The sequence below is a fragment of the Triturus cristatus genome, chromosome 2_1 (assembly GCF_964204655.1).
Source record: "Triturus cristatus chromosome 2_1, aTriCri1.1, whole genome shotgun sequence".
Lineage (NCBI taxonomy): Eukaryota > Metazoa > Chordata > Amphibia > Caudata > Salamandridae > Triturus > Triturus cristatus.
The window spans coordinates 110,452,420-110,479,135 of record NC_140581.1 but is presented as its reverse complement, the minus strand read 5'-3'; the positions used below and the strand labels follow the sequence as shown (position 1 = coordinate 110,479,135).

General features: G+C 40.7%; 1 long non-coding RNA gene across 1 annotated transcript; it reads right to left on the bottom strand.

Moving 5' to 3' along the window:
* Positions 1 to 1,792: 1,792 nt before the first annotated feature.
* LOC146863837 (uncharacterized) lies at positions 1,793 to 3,006 on the bottom strand. The gene is made up of 4 exons (XR_014976571.1): positions 2,935 to 3,006; positions 2,726 to 2,799; positions 2,531 to 2,614; positions 1,793 to 2,172 (listed from the first exon to the last, which is right to left on the bottom strand). It is a non-coding gene; the product is annotated as an uncharacterized LOC146863837 (long non-coding RNA).
* Positions 3,007 to 26,716: the final 23,710 nt, after the last annotated feature.

Sequence of the window (26,716 nt, the reverse complement as noted above, 5' to 3'; positions counted from 1 at the left end):
TGATGCTGCACCGCGGAGCAAAAGACAATTGGGTGACATAACCCTGGACTTCAAACTTGTCAATACGCAATGTTGCCAGAATGGCATAATCTTGGTTTCGTGGCGTAGTGCCGCATTATTAAACTACGTCATGACATACAACAACTGGCTGTGTCCCCTTACTTACTCAGAAATAGTTGCATGTGATCTCTGCCCGTCTCTCTCTCCCATCTGTTGCTGTTGGCACTCCAGCAGCGTTGTCCTCTGACTGACCTGAATCATCATCATTGTCCTCAAAATCTGTTAGTTCCACCTCTGTACCTCTCTTTGTGGCAAGGTTGTGCAGCATTGCACAAGTGGCAATGATCTTGCAACAGATGATGGGTGTGTACTGGCATGCACCTCCGCTTTTGTGGAGGCAGCGGAACCTGCTTTTTAATAGTCCAAACGTGCGCTCCACCACGTTGCGTGTAGATTTGTGTGCCACGTTATATCGTCTCTCACTCTGGGTTGATGGGTGTAGGTAGGGAGTGAGGATGAATGACCGCACGGCATATGCACTGTCACCTAGGTGAGTGAAAGTGAACCATCAGTCACATGTCTCAATACACTATGATTTGCAAGTCTCATGGGGCGTCACTGTTACTTACCTAGCAGGTATCCGTCTCCAAATTCTCCAGAAAGCAGTCGTGTGTAGATCCCACTGTTCTGGAAGATGTAGGAGTCGTGGGTGCTCCCAGGAAACTTCGCTACAATATCAGTGATGAGGTTCCCTGCATCGCAGATTACCAGCACATTGATGGAGTGGGTGGACTTTCTGTTCCTGTAGATGTGCTCAGTGGCAGCTGGTGGGCAGATTGGGATGTGTGTACCATCAATACAGCCAATGACATGGGGGAACTGTGCCATGTGATAAAAGTCAGTTTTAGTTGTCTGCAGTTCAGCCTGTGTGTTTGGGAAGCTGATGTAGTGGTGCATTCTCTGCATCATGGCATCCAGGAACTTCCTGAAGAAACGGGACAGGCAACTCTGGGATACACCGCCCACCGCAGCTATCACCCCCTGGTAACTGCCAGATGCGAGTAGATGTAGGCTGCAGAGCACCTGCACATGTGGTGGTATGGCATGCGCCCTTCTTGTTGGCTGGTCCAGTAGTGGGTGTAGGTCCCTGATCAGGTCCATGATGGTTTGTGGGTGTAGCCTGTACCTTTCATGTATCTCTGCGTCAGTCTGTTGAAAGAGTGTGATGCGCTGTCTGTAGATGCGTTCCTCCCGTCTCCAAATCCTCAGACCTGCTGCCTGTAGACGTAGGCGCCGTGCAATGACATACAGAGCGGCCATGTTGTCCACGCTGTTGCATTTTGGGATTGCTTATATGCACTGTTGATGCTTACCACCTGCTTTCAATCCGTGTTAATTACCGACTCTTAATTACCGAATTTCATGGATTTCTTAATTACCGAATTTACCTACATGTCTTTTTCAGTTTTACCACTTCATATTTACCACTTCATATTTACCACTTCATATTTACCACTTCATATTTACCGATTCGGTAAATCTGTATTCGGTAAATATGAATCGGTATTTACCGCTTCATATTTACCGAAAACTGGTTTTTGGCCTCCTACATCTCACTTGACTAAATACCGTTCGGTAACGGCATGTTTACCGAATTTCGGCCATTACCGACCGGTATTTAGCTACCTACATATGGCCCTTGGTATTATCCTTGAGAAAACACTATCCCTATACTAGGACACAATGGTACAACACTCATAAATATAACACTCATAGATATGAAAAAGGCATCAAATGTTCATTGCATTTATTATTTAAAAAATATATGTGAAATTCATAAAATCAATTGCACATTTACATAAACTTAAAAACACAAAAAACAACATATACAGATTTTCACATTAAAATAATTCACAACCTGTTATGAGCCCGCATAACAGAAGATAATGGAAGACAATACACTTTGTCATAAATTACGCATCCTAACGGGTCTTATATATAGGACTATGGTTGGTGATATGTATGCACCGTTATATCTACTAACAATCAACCACAGTTCTCCCTTGAATTGCGTTTTTTAGATGCGTCGACGCGTTTCGATGGTTATTCTTATAATTCCATCTTTATCAAGACAGATGATAGGCTTCAGGTCCTCTTCTATTGTGCAGGGACCTACATAAAGGAAATAAGTTCTTTTATTAGACTCATCTTTATAATTAGTTTTTACCGGGGGCTCATATTATTGTCTCTGGTTAACTCTATTTAGGAGTATGTTCTAAGGTACATATCTACTCTTGTAATAGGTGTTCATATCCATTAAAAATAAGGTTATGCTTCATCTGATTTATTCACTTCAATACTCCGATTTCTACTCAGTTTTCACTTGAAGGTCCACGTAGTGGAACGTTGTGGGTTTTAATTATTTTGTGCTGCAACACAGACAATATTGACATCATCATGTTATTCAAAGGGCATGCGGACACTAACCCAAATTAAATTCGGAAAACACTCGATATAGCTATCTACTTACTGGATATATTTCCTGATTTTCCTGGTACTGGTTCTTATACTGGCAGCTGGGGGTACGTGACGTTTCTCCCTCAATGCTCCTTACCTATTTTTTCAAAAAAATTAAATAGAGGCGCTCATGTTAGCGCCGCTAGCATTTCTCTCGTATCTAAGGCGTGGTGACGACTATTACTCTAGGCGAACAGTGCGGTCTCACCTTGTGGCCTTAAAATCGTCAGTTTCATACAATGTGACGGGGGTCCGTGCTACTCCTCCCTTAATGTTCGTCACCTATTTTTAAGACAAAGAAGATAGATGCGCTCATATTAGCGCCACTAGCATAATTTTCATACCTAACGCGTGATATAACTTTCACGATTTTTGTTAAATGCTGACGAAGAGTATTAGCTAGCCTAGCAGTCTCACCTTGTGGCCTCAAAACAGTCGGCTTCGTACGCGGAAGTGCTCCTCTAGTCGCTTCCCTAATTCTTGTCTAAGGTGTCTGCTTATTTGTGCGTACAGACATCGACCCTGATTGGTTGGATTTTACACGTGGTCAGTAACCCATGTGATATTGATGTTACAAGCGGGTTTTTTTTGTAAAAGAAAACTTTATCGCTAAGTTTATTGAGCACCCTAATTTCAGGCGATATATTTCCGTGCGTTCGCCGTATTATATATATATTATGCGATCAACTCATGGTATACTGTTGATTACAATTCACGATGTAATTTAGGTGCATGTTAGACCAACCGAACGAAATATTTTCCTAAATGGAAACATCATGATGACATGCATTATGACAAACTTATCAATTCATGGTTAGCATAACTTCACATTGTCGTTTATGTTATTACAATATCACCAGATAACATGAAATCATTATACTAGTATTCTGTACAATCATCTCATCTACACTTGGTCGTTTTACATATACTAACCACTGTCTCGTATGCATTTAAATATCACCAGGTCAACATAATGGTTTTGATACAATTTAAACCTTATATATTAATCTTATTATGCATCCTGTGTTGTGTATCTACATAATAAACTTCACCATTTAACAGGGATGGAAAGATTTATGCAAATACAAGGCTAACAATCATCGTCTCGGAGATGTTGCTAAGATGCCGTTTGCTATTCTTGTGGTATCTGATATATTAGTAAATTCTCCTTACATATGCCCAAGATTTACCCAACATGTTGTGCCCAATCGAATGCCACTATTCAACTGCAGTTAAATTAAGGGTTATAATAATCTCTTCCTCAAGATAACACAAGAACAAACGTAATCTCAGCAGAATCTATAGTATACTCGATCAATACAGAAAGAAAATGCTGTTTACTAGGTCTGCCAGTTCTTTTAAGGACCAATGATACTCATCCAGTCCTCTTTCGAATTAAGACCTCTCTCCACAGTATTAAAAAAACATATGAACCATTGTTCCCTCTTTTTTCTCTTGATGTTCAAATCACCCCCTCTTCTGTTTACTGTCACTTTTTCCAGAATAAACCACCGGATTGAATCCCAATTGTGGTTTGCTTCTAGAAAGTGATCTGTTAAGGGGGCATTGATTTTTTTAGTTTTGATTGCAGATTTGTGCTCCAACAGGCGGATTCGTTGTTCCCTACTGGTTTCTCCCACGTACGCTAGGCCGCAGGGACAGATTAAAAAATAAACCACATTCCTGCTCCTACAGTTGTTAAAGCTGCTGGCCCAAATTGTTTTGTTGTTGTGGGTAAGGTTTTTCGCCTCAAGGCATTGGGGGCAAATGGAACAAGTTCCACACTTGTAATTGCCTATAGCTTTATCTCCATTCATGGTGGTTTGGGATTCTTGTTTATTATCATATGTCCTTACCAGTGCATTACGTAATGTTTTGTTACGTCTGAATGAGAACAATGGCTTCTCAAGTGGAGTTTCTGATCCATAGTTCAAAATCTTCCAATTTTTATTGACTATGTTTTTGATCCGGTTGCTAAGATTGGAGAATTGAGAAACAAACACTAAACGTCCTGTTACTTTGTCATTATTTTTATTCTTGTTTTTCTCCAACAAATGGTCGCGATTATAAAATCTCGCTCTTTTGAAGGAGTGTTTGATTAATTTCTTGGGGTAGCCTCTTGCAGCTAATTTTTTCTTCAAGAATTCAGAATGGTAATAAAAATCGGAAAGAGCTGTGCAGTTGCGCCTTAGTCTTAAAAATTCCCCAAAGGGAATATTATCCTTTTGGGAACGCGGATGGTTACTGCCATATAGAAGAAGTGTGTTTTTATCAGTGGGTTTCGAATATAATTCTACATTGAGGACGTTTCCCACATTTTTGATTTTTATATCTAGAAACGCCACCTCCGAATGACTGTAATGAGCCGTGAATCTCAGATTAGGATCTCCCAGGTTAATCCATTCAAGGAAACGTTCTAAATCCTGACTGGCACCGTTCCAGACAAAGATGATATCGTCTATGTAATGGTGCCAACAGGTTACATTTTCAAAAAACGGAGCCATCTCATTGTAAATATGTTTTAATTCAAAGTCACCAACATAGAGGCATGCCAGGCTGGGAGCACAGGCAGCCCCCATGCTGGTGCCTTTGATCTGGATGTAGGCCTCATCCTTAAATACAAAGATGTTATTTTTCAGTACCTTTTCAATGCATGACATTATAAATTCCTTATTAGCTCCCTCTAGGTCTTCATGATCTAAAATGTTAGAAATAACTCTTATGGTGTCGTTCTGGGGGATATTCGTGTATAATGCCTCTATGTCGAGGGTAACCAGAATCTGGGTAACCCTATTGAAGCTCTGACCCTCAAACACGGAGATGGCATGAGCTGTATCTTTGAGATAAGATCTCTGTTTTTGTACGATTGGTTTTAAGAAATGATCTACATATTTGCTGAGGGGCTCCAGAATGGATCCCACACTACTGACGATAGGTCTCATAGGTGGATCAGAGGTGCTTTTGTGAATTTTTGGGAGTCCGTAAATGGCCGATGTAATCGGATGTAAGTTCAGAAGGAATCTATACTCGTTCTCACATATCCACCCTTGTTCTCTCCCTAGGTTTAAGAGTGATACCACCTCTTTTTTAAGAACATCAATCGCTGTAAGACGGATGGGTTGATAATGTTCCTTCACGTTTAAGAGGTCCCTTGGTATTATCCTCCCAAAACCGGGATGGATCTGTTAGTTGAAGTTTTAGTGAAACCCTGATTCTCTAATTAACCTTTACATTAACACATTTCAATGAATAAACAACCCGACTCATTTCTGTAGTTGTTCAAATCCAAATTTATATTAATATTGCAGATCAAATCATTCATTTGATCAAGTTGCCATTCATATTTACCTATTCTGGCTAAAGTCGTCCTCTATGTCAAATCTGGTAGTCTCGCAATTCTATGCCCATCAATTTAGCAGGTTAAGTTCATCAGGAATTTGGGCATTAATTCAGTCCGTCAGAGATTTAGGCTAACAGCTGTCCTGCAGTGTCACCGTCCTCTCCGTCAGCATATCATCAGGAAATCGAAAAGCACGATCTGACGACTCTCCAATCACCTCTCTATTCTACCATAATTTATAGTAAAAATCACATTCCAAAAGTATCAAATATTATTTTAGAATGTCTCTGATTGGTCATTTAAATTTGTTCAACAGGGTTCCCATGCGCAAAATGTCTCTTTAGATGTAGTTCATAATTTTCCCGGTTCAATGTATCTTTTTATTGTTTCTTTCAGGCCATCTGGCTGGCAGCCCAGAGTGTCCTTGAGGGGCACAGTCGAGTTAGGGTCGCAGGAAGGCCACTGGGCATCTTGTCAGCGCAGGCGCACTTCACCCAAGCCTTGTTCAGCGTTGGCAGTCAGGTTAGGCACCAAAGTCAGCCATCTTTAGGAAAGGCCAAAATGGACAACTTAAGCAAAGAGACACAAAAGCGTAATTAATACATAGAAATTACTAATTAAATGTTATTCCCTCGCTAATACCCATATGTGTATGTATTTATCTAGCCAAAGCAACACTCATTGCGGGTTATACTTACAAAATAAAGCACGAATCACAATTACATCACTAAAGCAACATATATCATGCAATATTCTATTTATCTAACATTAGTATGCGTACGGATTTTAATTCACATAATTAATTAGGTCATGCAGATGCAAATCCCACGTGTATTTCGGTCATTAATAAGGTTGGTTAGTTATTTTCATATCACTCCAAACCATTAGTACAATTATAATTAATTAATTAATCGAATTAATAAAACGACATACAAAATGGGGTGGGTATACAAAATTTTGCATAACCCGCTCCAGCAATCCCCCCTTTGGTGATTTTATCACCACACCACCCAAAATTTTGTTCTGTCTTTACGGAATCTTTAAAATGTTTTCTTGCTCTTAATCATAATTCAGTTTCACCCATTTCTTCTCTTTTTGCAGTTTTATAAATACTCTCCTTCCATTCTTCTAATGTTATCTCTTCCAAATCTCTATCTTGTTTCTTATCTTTCTCTTTTTACTCTTTTCTTATTTTTCTTGTTTCTACAGCACATACAACATAATCTTATCATTAAAACTATGCAGATTACACATGTTAATGGAAATAATATTTTACCTATAAGTGTACTACCTATTTTTACTAAGAAATTCTTAATAGCAGCTATTTTCTTTCCAATTCTATCCCAAACACTTTCAATCTCCAGTGGTGCGAGTTCATCATGCAATTCAGTAATATTCTTAATATAAGTTTTCAGATCTTTGCTTTCGTCAGGAATGTAAGTACAACAGTGTTGAACTTTCAGCATTCCACAGACTCCACCTTCTTTTGCCAATAAAATATCAGGGGCAAGTCGATTTTGCATTACCATAGCACGCATGGCAACCATTTCAGTATTAACCAATAAAAATCCTCCAGCGGTGCTTGTTGACAAGCGATCCACTGCTGTTGACAATTTTCTAATTTTGTTTGCATTCAGAGTTATTCCCACTGCTGGTATCAATGTGTGAAAAATATCACCTACAATTTCTGCCCAAGATTCTCTCTTGGTTCTAGCTAAATGATTACTTAAGCTATGTACACCATCTTCTCCTCTATCCATATGAAAGATTTTCGGAAAGACCAGCCCTTTGTAACATGTGCCATACCAATGGTCTGGCAAACGATAATATGCCCTGTTCCCACAAATAAAATATAATCCAGGAAAAACTGGATCTCTTCCACCTTTGAATCCCCATCCACCCATGATTCAATATGTATCATGGCACTCACTATTACCTAGAAAATAATTATCATACGCTGTTTGATTCCTTCGAATGCATAATTTCCCTTTCTGAGGCCAATCTAAAGCTATAGTTGGACTAGCTTCTCCTTTCAAATGTTTTTCTTTCTCTATATCCCAGATTGTTTTCTCCACTTTCCCTTCTGTTGCTTTCTTTTGCATTTTCAATCTTCTTTCCTCAACCATGTCTAGGAATGTCTTTTCCTCCTTCTTCAACCTGCATGTTAAATTGTTTCTAAAAATATACTCTAATGTTAGTTCATTAGTTTCCAAAAAGAATTCACCTAATACCTTAGCAGGCTTTACTTTGTTCAATTTTTTATAAGAAGGCACTTGCGCAAAAATGTTATCTACATCTGAAAAATAATATTCTAATTTCCCTGTCTCATAAAACAAACTAGCTATTACACTACATGTTATACCATACGATGCTAGAAGGTGATGATATGTCACTCCCTCGGAAACAGATGCAGGTAACTGCATACATACTTAGCAGTTTCGTACGTCCATTGTCTTTACATATTCATACAATAATTTTGAAAACACATTATTAGAAAAATCTGTTATTGACCTGTCTTTATGCAAATAATTTGTATATATTCTAGTTGGAACTACTTTTGAAATCTTCCCTATATTAGTTTTATTTTCACTATGTCCCTCTAAAGTGTCTATAGTAGCCTTAAAGTAAATGACAAGAGCAAGGATGCTCCATAAAAGCATTAATAATCCTGTACAACAACAACACATTTTACACCATCTTTTCATGAATGTACATCTACCTTTACTACTTTCTATGTTAGCCATCTTGTTAAAATGGACCGTGTCTTTTGACTTAGCCTCTTTTATTTCACAACTAGTTTTTCTAACCTAAGGTTTTAACAGCTATTTGGTTCTACCAGTCACTATTTTTAATTCAATATCTTGTTTTCTTCATCAATAGTTTTAATAACTTATTCAGTTTGGCATTCATCGTTCTTCACTCTCCTCTCGTCTTCCAAATATGGATTTTCCTGAACTTCCGTTTCTTCTTCTCCAATGTCGGACAAGAGAACTCTCAGGATTTCCGATTCAATTTCATCCTCAACCACTTTCACTACAGTCTCCTCTGGATTTCCTTGACTATCTGCCTCTTCTCCCTGTTCAGGCAGAGCCACGTACGTCCATTCTGGTGACTTAGACTTCTGGTTAGGTTTCCTTGTTCTTCTACTCTCTTTGTCTTCAGTTAATTCGTCTTCTTTTGATTTTTCTTGACTTGTCACTTCATTCACCTGTTCAGCTCTTGGTGAATTCACTCTTGTCAATCGATATCTCAATTTCCTTATTTTATTGGGCCAAACATCATCTCTTGCAACTCTTTCTTTTTACTTCCTTTGTCATTCTTTTCATTCCTCAAAGCTCTCTTTCTTAGAACTCGACCTTCAGGTATTTCATTTTCACTCTCTTCAGACTCTGTCTAAACTTGCTTTGTCTTTTCAGCAACTTCTTCTTCCACCACTTGTTTTGTTTTCCCTACTTCTGTCCCTCCTCAGGTCTCCGGCACGCAATCTTCCTGCTGACTACTTGTCCCTTCACCTAACTGGATGTTGCAGTTCCCTACACCTCCTCGGGGGTCTTCCGCAATCTGTCCCTCTCTCTCTGTACCTGTCCCTTGTTCACTTAGATTTGTTACTTCAGGTGGAATTTCTCTCAGTCTCTCATCTGGGACTTCCCTTTCACGTATTTCTTTTGTTGCATCTTCAGTACTCTTTCCTCTTTTCTTCCTGTGTTCCTTCTTGGAACCTTGCGCTTCTTGCTCGTTTCCAGAATCACTGGATTCGGAAATCTGCAATCTTCTTCTCAGAGCGACACTTCTGGGGACTAAAGCTGATCTTTGTTCTGTTTCCCCCCTTTCAGAGTTTCCTTGTGTTTTTGACTCTTCGTCATCTGATTCGGTGCTTGATTCTGATTCATCAAAGTATTATTTTCCTGTGCTGTCCACTGGATTTGGAATTCTCAATGTATGACTGGCATGGATCCAGTTTTTCAGTCCAGCACACTTCACAGCTGTGGTCGTGGTCAAAATGACTTGTCGTGGTTTTCCCCACCTTGGAACCAGACAATTTCTTCTTCTGTGGACTTTTATCCTTACCCAATCACCTGGGCTCAGATCATGGGCTTGCTTCTTTTCAAGTGTGGTGGCATCTGGTCCAACCTGATGAAACACTGAATGAACTGCGTCAGCCAGGCCTTTACAGTATTCCAACACCATGTCATCAGAAATTGTCATCAGCTTGTTGACTGGTATAAACACATGTCTCATTGCACGTCCCATAATTATTTCATGAGGACTCAATCCTGTGGTTCTGTCTGGAATGGCCCTAATTGTCATGAGTACAAGACATCAGGCCATTTCATACCTGTAGCCAAACACATTTTCCCTATTCTATTTTTGATAGTACCATTCATCTGTTCAACCACACCAGAAGCCTCTGGTCGGTAGGCACAATGTAGTTTTTGTTGTACATTCAATGCTTCACAAATTAATCCTAAAATCTCATTTTGGAAGTGTCCTCCTCGGTCTGACTCAATTGTCACTGGGAACCCGAACCTGGGGATGAATTCTCTCAACAGTAGCTTGGCTACTGTCAACCCATCATTTCTTCTTGTTGGGAATGCTTCCACCCACCTGGAGAATAGGCAGACACTACCAAAACATACCTCAATCTGTTACAGGGAGGCATCTCAATGAAATCTACTTGCATTCTGGTGAAAGGCCCTCCTTCTCGACCTATTGTTCCCAGACTCACTACTGTCTTCCTTCCAGGATTGTGCTGCTGAAATATTAAGCATATCTGACAAACACTTTCTGCTACAAGTCTGAATTTTGCATTGTACCAGGTCTGCTTAAATGACCTGATCATAGCATCTCTCCCAATATGTCCCTGGCCATGATACATCCGTGCCATGGTAGACATCATGCTAACAGGCATAACTGGTCTTCCATCTCGATAGACCTACACATGATCCTTTTCCCTTGGGGCACATCCTGCTTTTACCCACTGTCTCATTTCCTCATCTCCTGCCTCATCCTGCAATTGTTTTACCTATTCCCAAGTTCCCGCAATGTTAGTGAACATCAATGAGCAAGAAGACATTTCTCTTTCCTTAGCCCGATTGACCGAATTCTGATTTCGTGCACAATACTGCGCCATGTCCTTTGCATACCTATTTCCAGTGGCAATATAATCACCAGTTTGACTATGTGCAGCACATTTTACAACAGCCAATTGTTTAGGCAGCTGTATCGCCTCAAGCAACTTTCCAACCACTTCTGCATTCTTAATGGGAGTTCCACTCGAGGTCAGGAAACCTCTTTGCAGCCATAGTTGGCCAAAGTCGTGGACGACTCCAAAGCCATACTGGCTGTCAGTTATCAAAGACACTCTTACACTCTTCCCAATCTTACATGCTCTAGTCAAAGCCACAAGTTCAGCTACCTGGGCTGATTTCACTCCTTTCAAATATGAGGCTTCAATTACTGCTGCAACTGTGCATACTGCATTCGCTGCACTCAGCACTCCTTCATCTGTTCTCAAACATGACCCATCAACGAACATCACAAAATCACTTTCTGGCAAAGGCACATCTTTTATGTCTGGTCGGGGTTTGGTGCAAAAATCAAGTACATCCAGACAATCATGATCAACTTCATCTCTTACCTCCACAATCTCATTATCAGGCAACAATGTTGCAGGATTCACATTCACACATCTTGCAAGACTCACATTAGTGGCACCCAATATGACCTTTTCATACTTAGTCAGCCGACTGTGTGTCACATGCTGAGTACGACTCCTTGTCAACAGAATTGCTACATCATGGGGTACAAACACTTTCAATGGATATCCCATCACAATTCCTTCACTCTGCTCCAAACTTCGACATGTTGCAGCCACTGCTTTCAGACATCCAGGTAAACCTACAGCTACTGGATCTAGCATTGATGAAAAGTATGCAATTGGTCTTCTCAATTTTCCATGTTTCTGGGTCAACACAGAAAGTGCACATCCATTTCTCTCACTGCAATACAACTCGAATTCCTTCTCATAGTCAGGCATGCCTAATGCAGGTGCTTCACACAAACCATCTCTCAGTTGTCTAAATGCTGCCAATTCTTCTCTGCTTAATTCAAGGGGGTCTTTTACATCACTTCTCGTTAATCGCACCAAAGGCTTTGCAATCAAGGAGAAGTTCCCTATCCACTGACGGCAATACCCTACCATTCCCAAAAACATTCTTACTTCTCTTTGAGTCATGGGAGCGCTCATTCCTTTTATTATTCTGATTCTGTCTATGGTTATTTTCCTTAGTCCTTTCTCAATGTTGTGTCCCAGATACTGCACTTCCTTTTTACAAAACTGTAGTTTTGCAGGTGGCACTTTAAGTCCTCCATCTGCCAAATGATTTAGTAAGGCTATTGTATCTACCTCACAGGCTTCACGTGTTTTTGACGCCACCAAAAGGTCGTCAATATATTGCACAGTACAGAATTTTCTGGCATTTCTAGACTCTCCAAAGACCTCTTTAACAACTGATTGAATATTGAGGGGCTCTCTGTATACCCCTGTGGGATTCGGCACCATGCCAAAATACGCTCACCAAAACGAAATGCAAAAATTTGCTGACTGTCATGGTGCAATGGGATGGAAAAGAAAGCATGACACAGATCAATTACTGTGTACCATTCTGCAACATGGGGAATCTGATACAAAATCACTGATGGATTTGGTACAATGGGACAACATGATACCACAATTTTGTTTACCTTTCTCAAATCTTGCACTATCCTGGATTTCCCATTAGGCTTTTTCAGTCCCATTATCTGTGAATTACATGGACTACTCATTATTTCTCTCAAGATCCCTTGTCTGATCATTTTCTCTATTATAGGAGTTACACCTTCAATTATTTCAGGTGTCAATCTGTACTGTGGAATATTTGGATACGTTACTCCTTCCTTTACAGTTATTTTGACTGGATCTACATTTCTCATTAGTCCTACATCCTCTCCAGTGAAATCTCAAACCTCTGCTTTTACAGAGTTTCTCAGTTCTTTTGGTAATTCATCAGGGTTGAATACAGCATATGTTTCAGTAACTTCACTTTCTCTGTTAGCTAGGGTCATCTTGTACAATACATCATCATCTGGTGTTTCAAAAGCTATTCCATCCGGAGTACAAAATATAGTGCAATTCATTTTGCACAACAGGTCCCTACCTAATAAATTCACAGGACTGGTGTCACACACCACAAAGCGGTGCATTTCTGAAAATTTCCCTATGCTAACTTTCACTGGTTCTGTAAGATAGGTCTTAATTTGCCTGTTGGACACACCAACTACTTGGATCGTTTCATCCGAGAGAGGAAGATTCTTAACATCAGCTGATCTAACAGTTGATCGAGTAGCACCAGTATCCACTAGGAAAGTAATATTTTCATCATTAACCCTCCCATCGACAAAAGGTCCTGTCTGGTCTACTTCTAGAGTTGCGCCAAGTACGCACTCTTCTTCCTCCCTTCGGCACCGTCAATAGCTCTCTTCTGCGTCACTCTCATCACGTTGCAGCCAATACTGCGAGACAGCGCTAGCGCGCGGCAATTTATTTACCTGTTCTTCATTGTAGAATCCCGATTCACTACTATACTTCTGTGTGTTTCTGCTCTGTGAAAAAGGCGGCTTTGGCACTAGGCCTGGGTAAAAATTTTGTTCCGTTCGCGGAAATTGCGATAATTTTACATTTTCGCGTTCCGCGGAGAGCGCGAAAATGTCAAAATTTCCGCTTTCCGCAGCTTGGCGATAATTTGTTTCTTGCTCGGGCTGTAAAATAATACATTCTCGCGCGCGCGCGATCGCCTTACCTGAATCCCTGCGTTCGCCGACAAGTTTTCTTGATCCGGTCGCGTTCTCCATGAGATGTTGGATTGTTTTTAGCCATTTGCGCTGTCTCGCGACAGTTCGCGCCCGCAGTGACGTCATGCGTTGCGCGATCATGTCTTTCTTCTCGCGATCATGCACCGCGAGACAACTCAAAACAAGATGGCCGCGCCCGCGAGCAACCACATGAGTAAGTTGGCGACCCGCAACCATGCAGAAAATCTCGCGAGCATGCGGGAAAAAAAATTCCGCATCTTCGCGATATTTCCGCTTGTTTGCGATAATTTTAAACGTTTTCGCGATAATTTGCGAAAGTGGATTTCGCAAATTCCGCCGACACCTATTTGGCACCTGATTCTGTGGGGGAACAACTTGCTGCTGTTGCTGCAGTTGACCACTCATCTCATGCTGCACCTTTGGGTTCAATGATGGATTTTCATTGTTAGTACTCGGAGGAAACTTACACTCGGATTTCCAATGCCCTATCCTGCTGCAATTATGACACGGAAATGTCTTCTTAGCTTCCTCAATGTTCCCTTTGTACTTCCCATTATTACATTTTGGCTTGGTCCCTGCTTGTTCCACCAATTGTGCTTCCTGTCTCTCCGCTACCTTTACCTGTGCCCACATTGCCTTCTCCTTTAACTTTCGCTGTTTTGCTTCAATTTCATCACTGAAGTATTTAGCATGTCTCAATCTACCGTATGCTGTTTAATCATATCACCAATTTCTGGTCGTAGACCATATACAAATCTGTATACAAAATGGCTCAGATCCTTTTCACTTAGATTCTCATCTCCGCTAAACTGCTTAAAAGCTTGTATTAGCCTCTCATAGTACGCATGTACTGACTCTTTACTTTCCTGGTGTGTTCGATCAATTTTTACCCAGTCTGTTTCTTTGGGGGGCACTTTATTTTTGTTCAAAAATACCATAACCTGCTCATACTTCTTCATTACCTCAGGGTCTGGTGCTCCTGTTTTAGGATCCCTTGGATATTCCTTGGTTGGCCAGTTTATCATCAGTTTACATTCTGACCATAGGTCTGCTGGTACTATTATGTCAAACAGACTATTCAAATCAATCCATAGTACTTTAGATAATTTCACAAATCTGTCTACCTGTCTGTATCACTCGACGGGCTTTTCGCGTAGTTGAGGGAAGTCATTCGTAAATGACAAAATATCCTGTCTTGTCCATGGAACATGTTCATATCCTCCTCCTGGAATCTCTCTCATAGGGTACTCTGTCACTACCTTCTCCTTTTCTCTTACCGGAAACGCTGAAAATGTCTTATCTGAGGCATCATCGCGTTTTCTATACCACCTGCTTCTCCATTTATCCACGTCTCCCCACTTTCTCAGCAAAATGATTATGTCCTTAATTTGACCTATTCGTCCTGTGGTGTTCATGTTCTCAATGTCCTTTTCAGTGAATTGTACTCGATAAGGTTTCTGTAAGGCTTTTACCTTTTCAATATCAATTCCCATTTCATTTGCTACTTCTTCTAACGTTTCATGCAAGTTTTTCGCTCTCCAGGTTGCACTTTTACATAGAAATAATAATTCTTCATCCTGATAGGTTTTCAATTTTTCTGTCGAGATAGTCCCTACGATTAACTCTTCCAATACCATTCGTAGCTTGGCCACATCAATTGATTGGGATTCTTTGTCTTTCCTCTGCAAGCTTCTTAACCATTCACTTAACTCATCTGTTGATGGCCCTACTGGTTTTTCTACACTTCCGTGTCCAAAATCATTTTGTGTTTCTGACACTGTCTCTATCATTGTCATACGTCTCTCTGCACAATTCTGATCTACAAATGGATTATTTGTAAAATTCAGTTCCATTACACTCATAGTCTGTCTCCATGGATTCTCATTCTGTCTCACTCATGGCTGTTCTACAGGGTTACTATTTCTGTAAGGGACTGTCAAACAATGCTCACTGTCCTTCTGTTTTTCAAAAATGGGCATTACTGGACCTATTGTTACTGGAACAGTTACTGCTTCTAAATTCTTGGTCAATTCTCTTATTTTCTCAGTTAATTCCAGGGTTGTTTTTGCTAATTCTACGGAATTTTCTCCATCTGTTCTTCCTTCTGATCTCTTTTCTACTTCCCCGGTACCACAGTTTTTACTCAACCTTAGGGATTCTGGTTCTGTTTTTATAATTCGCACTGTTTCTCTCATTGGGGCACTTGGAGTTAACATTTCTGGTTCTGATCTATACAGTGGTGGATTTTTATAAAACATATCATCAAGAACATCATCCTCAGACTCATTCGCGCCATAACCTCTCGACTCTAAATTATGCCTCTTTTCTACACACTGTCGATCTTCATTCTCTCCTACAGTTCTTACAGGGAACACACCCTCAGTCATGCTCGCATCTCGCCATCTTTTCATTCGGTCACTATGCGTTTCGTGTCCGTATGGTCTTCAAAACCAATACCTATATCCTCTACCACTTCTGTTTCTTTCTCGTTCATGCATTTCGTCTTCCCATTCGGTCAAAGCCTCAAACTGTGTTGGTCTAGGTCTTGGCTCTAAATTCGTCATTCTTTCCCGCAAATTTCTTAAAACAGCCAAATTAAATGAACCATGCTCTGGGAAAGCTAGTACTCCGTCGTCCTTGGAGTATCTCACCTAGTTATCCAACCAAATACAAGTATGATACCCATATTTCGCAATCATTAAGGATGCAGGGGTTTTCGGTGGAGGAAGTAACTGTCCTTCCCTAGTCTTAGCTGGTTTGTCTATCTTAAACCACTTCTTAATTCTCCCTAACCAGGTCTTCTTCTCCTTTTCTGGAGGGTCGTAATACATTTTCTTGTCTTTCGCACAACACTAGTCCCTCTTTACAACTGTACCGCTAATCTATCCAATCACAGCGCGACTTCACACTAATGCACCTATTCAGAGCGTCCACGTCACTGTCACAGTCCTCGAATCCTAGCGCGACTCACACTAACGCACCAATAAGGAGCGTCTACGTCACCCTGTTTCTTCTCCAATCCTAGCGCGGCGTACACTAACGCACCAATCCGGGGCGTTTCACAGTTCTGACCGACTGTCCAATCCCAGCGCGGTCGTTCTGATGTCAACAGCCGCTGCGGCAGCTCCTGCTCCTGCTTCTGTCTACCCCTCCTTTACAAATTCGCTCAGCAAGTTTTTGTTTCAATTTCTACACTTCTGTTAATAACAACATAAAAACATCTCCTTTGTCCACTTCGCTAACCAAAGAACAGCAAAAGACCTTTCTCACGAGAATTCCGTCTTTCCCGAGAGCAACGCTTACCTCTGCCCTACTACGGAATCATTACTTCCGTTGATAAAGTAGCACATCCCTCTATTTCACCCTTCTAACAAGCATTAGTTAATTGTTTCTCTAGCATTTAAGACACATAGTTGGAGACCCAATGCTCCTGAGAAATAAACCCAGAGTTTCGCAATCAACCCAAATGCCTTTACATTCACACTCGTTCACACCAGCAAATGTAGTACATTCATACAGAATCCTGTCTTTCCAGAGAACAGCGAACAGTCTGTCCTACTACAGAATTATGACATACGTTAACAAAGCAGCGCTTACCTCTCCTTTGTCCTTCTAACAAGCTCATAGATTACCTATTACCTTTCCAGTGATAAGCGTTATCGGAATGCCAGTTGGATCCCTGGTACCTAAGACCAGAACTTCACAGGTAACCAACCATCATCATATCATACACACTTCTCTCACTTCTCTCACACAGAAAATGTCTCTAATGGCAACACACGACGATGTCACCGAATCGAACCCAGACAATTGTCACACGTTTCCCCTGTGTACCTACAGGGCAACAAAAATTCCGTCTTTCCCGAGAGCAGCGCTTACCTCTGCCCTTCTACGGAACCGTTACAAACTTCCGACTTCCTACATCCCAGAAGTCATAACAACAACATTAAACTCAACGTAACTCAACATAGAGTGTTAGTACATAAATCAATACCAATCAATAACCAAATCAATAAGCAATGTACAAGCAATAATCGCTAAACCAAACAATAACAAACCATCATTCTGCTACCAGAAAAACTGATCCAGCGCAGAGTGCAAAATCCCGAACCTACTGCCACGGATTAAAAGATCTCACGCGCACACACTATCCATACATTCGCTGGTGGGGCCCATAACACCAACATACACTTACCATTAGTCCGTGCGAGAGGCCATTATCCTCCTAAGCGCTGAATAATGAGGGAGGAAGATACCACTTTACCCTAATGAGCAACACACCTACAAACCCTTCTAATACTCATTAGGCCCTAGACTCCACATTTGGTATTATCCTCCCAAAACCGGGATGGATCTGTTAGTTGAAGTTTTAGTGAAACCCTAATTCTCTAATTAACCTTTACATTAACACATTTCAATGAATAAACAACCCGACTCATTTCTGTAGTTGTTCAAATCCAAATTTATATTAATATTGCAGATTAAATCATTCATTTGATCAAGTTGCCATTCATATTTACCTATTCAGGCTAAAGTCGTCCTCTATGTCAAATCTGGTAGTCTCGCAATTCTATGCCCATCAATTTAGCAGGTTAAGTTCATCAGGAATTTGGGCATTAATTCAGTCCGTCAGAGATTTAGGCTAACAGCTGTCCTGCAGTGTCACCGTCCTCTCCGTCAGCATATCATCAGGAAATCGAAAAGCGCGATCCGACGACTCTCCAATCACCTCTCTATTCTACCATAATTTATAGTAAAAATCACATTCCAAAAGTATCAAATATTATTTTAGAATGTCTCTGATTGGTCATTTAAATTTGTTCAACAGGGTTCCCATGCGCAAAATGTCTCTTTAGATGTAGTTCATAATTTTCCCGGTCCAATGTTTCTTTTTATTGTTTCTTTCAAGGCATCTGGCTGGCAGCCCAGAGCGTCCTTGAGGGGCACAGTCGAGTTAGGGTCACAGGAAGGCCACTGTGCATCTTGTCAGCGCAGGCGTACTTCACCCAAGCCTTGTTCAGCGTTGGCAGTCGGGTTAGGCACCAAAGTCAGCCATCTTTAGGCAGGCCAAAATGGACAACTTAAGCAAAGAGACACAAAAACTTAATTAATACATAGAAATTACTAATTAAATGTTATTCCCTCGCTAATACCCATATGTGTATGTATTTATCTAGCCAAAGCAACACTCATTGCGGGTTATACTTACAAAATAAAGCACGAATCACAATTACATCACTAAAGCAACATATATCATGCAATATTCTATTTATCTATCATTAGTATGCGTACGGATTTTAATTCACATAATTAATTAGGCCATGCAGATGCAAATCCCACGTGTATTTCGGTAATTAATAAGGTTGGTTAGTTATTTTCATATCACTCCAAACCATTAGTACAATTATAATTAATGAATTAATCTAATTAATAAAACGACATGCAAAATGGGGTGGGTATACAAACTTTTGCATAACCCGCTCCAGCAAGGACAATCAGGGAGAAGGCTGTGATCGAGCAGCTGGATGACTCCTTGTGTAATCTAGACAATTATGGTGAAAAGGCATAGTTAACTTGCCATTTTCAGCTGCTTATTTGACTAATCCCCCGAGTTTAGCAAAACTAATTCTCTCAGAAATGGAAGTTTAAGAAGTGACACATTCGAAAAAGTTCTCCATTTTCGTGACATATCCAAAACTGATGTAACATACCCACGGTAGAACCTACCAAGAAAGGTGTCGCCTTCTAGTCATTAGAAGCCATCGGTGATAATTTTAACTGCTCCTCGCCATCTTCAGCAGGGCATCACAATCTTGCCTTTAATCCAATGCCAAATGGACTGAAAGCCTCATAGAGGGGACCTGATAATCCAGGATTGCAGAATGTATCTCCTGAGGAGACATCTTCATGGGCTTGTCCCCAGGTTTCCCAGGAAATTGATCTTCTAAATCCATATTAATGCATGCTGCAAGGCCACTAACTAGAGAATTAACTGACAAAGATGCAGGAAAATCTGTCTCAAAGTCCCACATAGAGTATATCTTCTTTCAGTAATGGGACACCACTATACTGCCAGACTCAGCCCATTCCTTATAGATTATTACATTGATTAGTAGGCCATGTACAGGTGCGGGTGATACCTGATAAACCCAACCTTCATAGAGCACTATGGAGGAGAGGAGATGGGCCGCTGAAGGTTTTCCTGCAGGATCTATTCATTCTCAAGAAGTGACAGAACCTCCATCAGAACCTCCCCACATATGCACTACCTAGCACCTCCATGATGGATAGATTCCTCCTGGTGCTGGTCTGCCTAAAATAGTCTAGAGACATTTAGGTGACCTCTTAAAGGGTTTCCTAGTGAACTTACACCTGCCCTCAATGGAGGGTTCTTTCTGCCTTTCAAGGCTGCATACCTGCACAGACACATTCACGGTGTATGCATGGAATACATTTAGAAAGCAAATACGATTCTCACACTTTAGGGCAGTTAATTCCCCATATATTTGCTTCTATTATTCTTCGCGAAAAAGAGACACTTTTGGTACAACAATAAAAAATATTTTCTTCAAAAATTAAAAAATTGAAAGATGTGAGGGTCTTGGTCGACATGTTTTAGCACACACACCTTCGACAGGATCGTATATATTATTGATAATTATATATCCTTTCACCTTTTGTTTTATCTATTTATCCTTAAATGACCATTTACCATTCTACAATACTCATAATATGTTCTAAGTTAGTTACAAAATAAGTTAACATTTGAAAAAAGTTAAAGTGTTGAAAACATGTTGCTGAATGGGAAATTCATATTTTAAGCAAAATGTTATTGTTATGTGCAATGAAACGAAATGGTTAATTGGGCATAAGAGTTTATGGCAAAACAATGTTATTGTATAAGATGTTTTACAGGTACATTTTGAAAAAGATTTTTGGAAAACGATGGAGATGATTACTATGGCTGGTGGACTTGAGTCCGTCTGCCATCAATGCGGGGACTGGGACCGCCCGCCTGTAAGGCGGCGGTCCTGCACCCCCGATTATGATGCAACCGCTACCGTGACGGTCGCATCTTGCAAGTTTAACATTGCCGCTGTTGCTGCTGGCTGCAGCACTCTTTGCAATGCTAAAAAAGCATGCAATGCTTTTCTCTGCAATACGTGGCAGGCACCACGCTGTGCCTGCCACCTGGTGCAGGGGAATGTAGGGGGGTACCATGGGTTCCCCACCCCAGTGCACAACCACCTCCCCCCAACACAAGGGGGGCCTGCAACGGTACCCCAAATCCAATCCCCACCAGGCTTTCCATCGCTGTTTCACCACCATGGAAAGGCTGGCTTTAAGCAGCATCGCAATTTGGTGGAAGGTGCCTGCTTGGCACCACCACCATTCTATACATGCTGGCAGGGTCCATCAGGCAATCGAAACGATTGCCTGTGGCGGACCTGTAGCGGACAGACTTTGCATCCGCCAGCACACTGCCTGCCATCATAATATGGTGGGCGGAGAAGTGCTTTGCGATGGCAGTGAAACCGCCACCGGCAGCCTGTCGGTGGCGGTTTCACCGCCATCGTAATCAGCCCCAATGTTATCACATCCTATCCTATATTTACACCATTGCATATATAGAAAGTCACACATGATAGGCCTGTCTAGCAATGCAGGAACCAGTTAGTTGAAATTAAAATGTTAGAATTGAAACTGCAGCAAAATAAACAAACATGAGAAGACCTAACTTTACCTGGTCACCCCTAAGGAGGAGGGAGCCTCAACCTCACAGACAGATCAGAGGGGACAGGCAATGGCAACAGGTTGTTCCAGGCATAGGCCGTTTCTTTGTAAGGGAGAAGCCCATATAGGAGAGGGCTGTGCATTAAATGAATTGAATCTTTTACCGGCTAGATGCCTGTCTTGGGGAGGGTTCACATTCATTTGTGCAGAGGGAGACAAGGACGCCAAGGCAGTGAGCACTCATGCATTTCTGAGTGAAAAGAAACATCAAACAATGATGCTCTTTTGTAGGGATCCCGCCTACGAGTAATCTTTAATGTTCCAATCTGAAGGCGTTAGTTACATTGTGAAAAAGTGCACACACTGTGAGCAAAAATATCAGTTTTAAGAAGAAAGAAAGAATATTCATAGTCAAGAGTCAGGAGGTTTTCAAAATGTAAACATATAATGAATCCCATATTCAGTGAGGGTTGCGGGTATTGTGGAACCATGAAAAAGCAAGTACATCTATTTATATAAAAGTAGTGAGAGCCGCTTTTAGGATGGGCAGATGTGGGATATCTTCCAAACATTGGCAGATTCCCCGACTGACAGCCCCAGAATACTTCTCCCTGATGGAGAGACAGCAGAGGCTCCACCGCTGGAAATACTTAGTCATCAGCCCATCTGCTTCAGGACCACACTTCTTTCACACCATTATTATTGTGTTGCCAGGGAACATTTTTAGCATAGATTATGCTGCCTTCTATGCTCAAAATAGTAATAAATGATTCTCAAACTAGGCTGGGGACTAAGGAAAGTCACAAAACTTGTTTTTACTGGTGATGGATTTCTCACCATTTTCCTTGCAAGACTCTTGAGAGAGAAAAAAGGTGAAACAACCAGCATTGACGAAGTGGAGAAAAGAGTAACAGAACTCCAACAGACACTCTCTTTCCAACCCAAAAAGGCAGACTCAGTCCCCGTCCAGCCCCACAAGCCCGGAGATGGAAAGAGGACAATGGGTAGGAAGATAAAGCACCAGGCAGAAAGAGGCAGAAAGAAGGAAGAGAGGGAAGAACACCGAGAGTGAGTCAGAGACAAGCAGAGTAAGAAGGAAAGAGAGGCAGATAGAGATAGAAAGAGTGAGAGAGGCAGATGCTGAGCAATACGAAGGCACACTGAGTTAGAAAGAGAGAGCAGCAGAGAAGACCTAGATAAAGACGGGAGAGAGAGAGAGGGGACAGAAAGAGTCAGAAAGAATGGGAAAAAGGTGTCCAAGAAAGAGAGAGAGAGAGAGACTCTGGCTGTCAGAGATAGACTAGAGTATCAGAAAGAGTGGTGGAGAGATCGAAACTGAAAGAAAGATGTCAAGAAACCGAGAGATGGGAAACATCCTAGAGAGAGAGAGGGAGAGAAACCGGCAGAATAGGAGGGAAAGAGAAGCAGACAGAGGTAGAAAGTATGAGACAGGTAGATGCCGAGCAATGCGAAGGCACACTGAGTTAGAAAGAGAGAGAGATCAACAGAGAAGATCTAGATAAAGATGGAAGAGAGAGGGGACAGAAAGAATGAGAGAAAGGTGTCAGAGAGAGGGAGAAAGAGAGAGAGAGAGGGATAAACAGGCTGTTAGAGATAATCAGAAAAGTGTGTCGGAGAGCTCGAAACTGAAAGAAAGATGGCAAGAAACAGAGAGATGGGTAACATGCTAGACAGAGAGAGAAAAAGTAGTGACATAGAATGAAGAAGGCAATGGCAAAAATGTGGGTTGTGGTGCAAGAACAAGATCTCCAGAAAAGGTAAGTTGAAGTAGATTTATTCCTCATACAAGTAGCCCACGATAAGAAGCATCTTTCAGGTCTTGGATCTCAAACACAAATCCCACAGTTAGAATCCAAGCCTGTCATTCCACTCCTGAACGTGTGTGACATTCAAAACAATACATGGTAAGCTCGTTCAGGAGCAAAACACAACACAACCCATTACCAGGAAATTACTCATCGCCTCCCCCCTTTGAAAAGTTAAATGAATCAGCACAATACACACTATAACTGTATAAAGTGAGCAACAACATAACACAACCTCTGAAAATTAAAGTGTGCTAAAAAACAAGAAGGGTGTCATATACTAACATCAATACATTAAATAATTGTTACATTTGAGTAGTGTCTAAACTGCGAGAACCAGGCGGCCTCCTTACTTCACTGTGCCCTGCAGCATCCCTATACTGCGTTGCATCAGAAATTAACTGTGAAGATTTTTGTGCTTGAGAAGGACTTTAACCGTTCAATTGTTCAAGAGGAACATCATCAGGCTGTACCCAACATGACCAATCAGAGTCAGTGTTTTCACAAATTTGAGTGAGTTTTACCAACTGTCTTCTATTGCACCATCCTGTGCCCTCAAGTAGTAAAGTACCTTTGCCAACTCTAACCACATGCCCCCGTGATGTAAACTTGGACTCACTCACCTTTCCTGATTAACACCAAAACACCAACACAATAACTCTTAGCAAGCAAATGATGTCACTTATCATAGTCACTTTTTATTTTGGCTTCACTGACGTCCATATTTGAAGAAATCTCACTTTTGTTATCATGTTTAACAACAATATTCACACCTTCGGTATCCTCGAGCCACCCAGGGAGCAAACCTGTGTCAACTTCCCTTCCCCTAAGTAAAGAAAACGGGGTCTCACTGGTTATGTGGCGAAGTATTAGAGCTCCAAACCTTCTTCTTAAGAAACCTTTTTGAACCAAACCATTGGAAGTCAGTGAATATAAATCAACTTTCATATGTTTTACATCATGTTTCACTAGAAACTCACACATAGGATCGGAAATTAAATGCGCACCATTGTCCCAGACTATTTCTTTTGGGGAGCCTTCCAACAAAAATATATGTACAAGCAAATTTATGACAGATTCGATACTTGAAGATTCCACAAAAGAAAAATACATCCAGTTGAAGTAGTAATCAAGTAAAAGAATCAGGTGCCTCATATTGCTTGGCAGTGTGGAATATGGACCTTAGAAATCCAAACCCACTTATGACAAAACAAAACTCACACTCAAATCATAACTAGGAATGTCATTATACGAATAACTATTTTCCTTGGATAAACTCCACCACTTTCTATCTTCCAACATTACAGATGATCTGGATCTTCTCACAGCTTTTTGTGAAGGCATACCTTTAGAACTCCCCTTGTTTCTAAACACAGAATATTTCACTCTTACAAAATCATGAACATTCACTCTATAAAAAGTAGCACCAAATTTCTTGTCATGCCTAACTTTCATCTTATTTTGTTTCATCAAAACATTAGCCTTAGCTTCTTCATGCATATCTTTCTCAATTGAAAGAGTTTTAATTTGGACACCCATGACAGATTAATATCAGAAAATGGAATTCTATTCCTAAGCAATGAAAATGGTGAAAAACCGGTGGTAGAGTGGGGTGTCCAATGATAACTCCAAATTGTTTCTCCCAGAAACTTTTTAACATCCATCTTCCATAAACACACTGCTTGTATGCTTTCACTAATAAAATTGAGAAATCCAAACCCACTTTGTTCATTTCACCATCAGGAAGAGGAACAAGATGCAAAGGTGTCTTGTGGTCTTCTAATGTTTGTCTGAAAGTAAACATTCTGAACATTTATAAATAACAAACTTGACCTAACTGTCCAAGGAAGGCCACCAATGGTGTTGTTTAACTCTTTTGCAAGGCTTTGTCCTGCCCAAAAGTCCTTGATGGGCAATTAAAATCATATAATTTCCCATTCTTGCAGGTGGCAAAATCAATTGCCTCTCAAAACTATTCCTTTCATTACAGACATCTCTTCTGATACCTGTATAAATGTTTTTAATTCACCCGGCAAACACCTACTTTCTGGCCAGTCATTCACGAAAAACTCCTTGAACTTCTGTATATTCTCATCACATTGATTCGCCTCCATCCAATCTTTCTCGGTTATCATGATGGCATCCAGGACAGCCAAAACACACTCAGTATCACCTAAGCAATCATCTTCTTCAACATCTTTCAGAGGCATGTGTGACAAACAATCTTCACAGAATTTCTTCCTCCCAGACAGATGTTTGACCACAAAATTGTATTCCTAAAATTTGGAAAACAGTCTTATCAATCTTGCTGATTACCCAACCAACCTCCATTCAGAATGTGCACCAAGAGTTTATGGTCAGTAAACATCAGAAATTTGCAACCTCATATACACATATTAAACTTTTGTACAGTCCATATACATACAGGTGCCTCACATTCAATGATGCTGTAATGGCTCTCACTTTGTTTCAATGTCCTGGAGACAAAAGCTACATTTTCTCTTTTCCAGCTACCCTCTGACTCAGTACAACCATCAAACCATGCAAACTGGTATCAACAGTATTTAAAGAGATACTCCTTTCATGAAATGCACTCAAAGTAGGTGCATCCTCAATCAACTTTTTAACATTGTTAAACTCATCAGACAATTCACTTGTCTACAAAAATCCTCAACAGGACTCATAATGGCTCGACTTGTTGTGCATAACCTTGTACAAACCTAGCATAGTACTCTGCTAGCCCCAGAAATATCCAGAGGGCATCTCTGTCCTTGGGCAGCTTGGCATCTCTGATAGTTTTGATCAGACAAAACTTTGGTTTTATCTCTGATGAGGAAATACAGTGACCTAAATATTCTTATTCTTTAATCACAAATTTAAATTTATCACGCCTAATGGTAATGCCTCTCTGTGCCAGATTTGTCAATACTTTCCTTTGAATTTGGTTTTGCCCCTCAACACTTTTCGCAAAAACCAAGATACCGTCATAATATGCCTGTATCCCCTTTACTTCTCAAAACAGGATATCCATTATTTTCTGGAACACGATAGCCAACCAAAATTGTAGTCTGAGATACATGTAAGCACCAAATGGTATTACAAAGGTTGTAAGATCCTGCAACTTTGGTGTCAAAGCAATCTGATGATAGGCTGATCATGAGTTAATAATTGAAAACCACTTTACAACCCCCAGGTTAACTAACAGTTCATGTATTTTAGGATGAGGATGACAATCTACCTATATATTCTTCTTGAGGGTGTACAAGTCAGCACATAACCTAATCTCACCAGTTTTCTTTAGAGCCACTACAACTGGCGTAACCCACTGAGTAGAGTCACAAGATTCAACAATACCCTAGGAGCATAAATCATTTAAAACCCGCTTGAACTCATCTCTTATGCTGAGTGGGACAGAACAAACCTTGTGATTTACTGGTTGTGCATGAAA